The following is a 2,004-nucleotide window of genomic DNA, read 5'->3' on the forward strand; positions in this document are numbered from 1 at the left end:
CATTTGCTGCTGCAATGCGCCGAGTCAAGGCTATTCGGGCCGATCTCCCTGGCTCTCATCGTTCGTTCGTGAGAGGTCTGGTCAGAAATGGGTGACTTGAATGTCATTGTCATATCGATGTATCGAGCAGCCGAGGCCAAAAGTCTGGGCTAGAGGCTGCTCTCTGTACGCGCGCCGTCTCCTCGCACCCGGCGACGATGGAGAGCCTGTGGACGTTTACCACACGCAAATCCAGGCGCCGAGCGGCGCGAGCGAGACGGGGGCTGAGACTGACTGCCAACGTCTCGCTCGACGGCACGCTCTGGCGGTGCATCGCTGCATAGCTGCGTGGGCTCGGATTAGATGAGATGGTTGGTGCCACTGGACCTCGCTTCACGCCCAGCTGTGCACCAGGTGCGCGTGCTCGTCGAGTGGTGGAGCGAGTCAAGGCGGCTGATGCGAGGGGAGGGACACCGCGCACCGCGGCGTTTGAGGCGGCACCAGCGTCTCATCGCAGGTGGCACTGCTTCCTTTAGGCGAGACGCGAGGCACATCACCTCGAGGCGATCTCGTGAGGTACCTCACCCTCTTTCCACCGGGCCACACGCCTCGGCGCCGCTCGGATGCAGCAAGTTATGAGCCATTGGGGACACCAGGTCTTTCCCTTTGTGCCTGTGTACGAGCACGCCTTGGTGGATTGAGGGTGCGGGCTTGCACCGAACTCGCGTGGTGCGCACATACGGCTCTATAAACGCGGAGCTCTGTGTGGACGGATAGCGTGGGCGGCGCGGCGCACTTCAAGGACCCAACTAGCATCGCCATTAGCCCCGACGCCAGCGCTGTTTGTGGCGGACTCCGGCAACCACAAGATCCGCCGGGTCGAGGTGGCGGCGCTGAAGGGGAACCGCACGCAGGGCTGAGGTGCGGTTTTCACATTCGTTGTGGCCGACCACAGCGGCGCGCGAAGCCCAGAGAGCCGTACGTACACGGCGTGCTCCTAGGCGTCTCTTTGCCTCCATCTCTTTACGAATGTATCTTCCAGATACTGCGCCGCCGCCGGCGAGAATCGGTTCGTTTGCCAATTTGCATGTGACGGGCGTGAGACTGTGGCGAGTGAGCAGTGTCGCGCGAGACAGTGTCGCGCCCCGTGGGTGCGTGTGTCAGTGGGTTCGAGAGGGGGGCTTCTCGTCCTCTCTCCGCGCTCCGAAGAACCAACCGCGGCTGCGCCTGCGGGGCTGCGCGAGTGCGCGCGGAAAACCGGGCACTCCGCGCAAGGAGATGTGCAGAGCCCAGGCAGAGGTGGACTCTGTGTGTTTTGCCTAAGAGAACTGAACAGATTTACGAAGAATGAATCTCTCAGGATAATAAGAAGCTAGAGGGGTGAGCATGAGCGATGAGGCTGAGTCCGATGCTGTGTCTCTCGGGTCTCGGCTGACGTGCGCGGTGTGACGGTGCGTGCCTGCGGCCCGGCCCGCAGACCCCCATGCCGCGGTACCAACAACCACACGGACCACCACGCATTGACCATGCAACCCATGCAACGCTGCGCAGCCATACGGGCAGTACGTACGAGACGCCTCCCCCCCCAAACGGGCCCAGCCATCGCGGTGGCCGGCGCGACCCTCCTTCCCGGGGACGGCGGCGGCGCTACTGCGGCTGCAGTGGCTCGCCGGTCACCGTCTCGTACGCGGCCTCGACGTCGGCGACGAGCGAGTCGAAGGTGGAGGTCTGCGGGTAGAGGTGGGAGAGAGGGGCGGGGCGGGTGAGGTGGGAGAGAGGGGCGGGGCGGGTAGAGGTGGGAGAGAGGGGCGGGCCGGGTACAGGTGGGAGAGAGGGGCGGGCCGGGTGAGGTGGGAGAGAGGGGCGGGGCGGGTGAGGTGGCAGAGAGGGGCGGGGGCGGTTAAAAGGGGCAGAAAAGGGGCGGGCCCTGTAAAAGGTGTAAAAAAGGGGCGGGCCTGAGTGTAAGTTGGCAAAATAAGGGCTTGGCCCTGATAAAGTCAGGAATAGGGGGGCCTGGCCCCCCTA

This window comes from Emiliania huxleyi, assembly GCF_000372725.1.
Source record: "Emiliania huxleyi CCMP1516 unplaced genomic scaffold EMIHUscaffold_69, whole genome shotgun sequence".
Lineage (NCBI taxonomy): Eukaryota > Haptophyta > Isochrysidales > Noelaerhabdaceae > Emiliania > Emiliania huxleyi.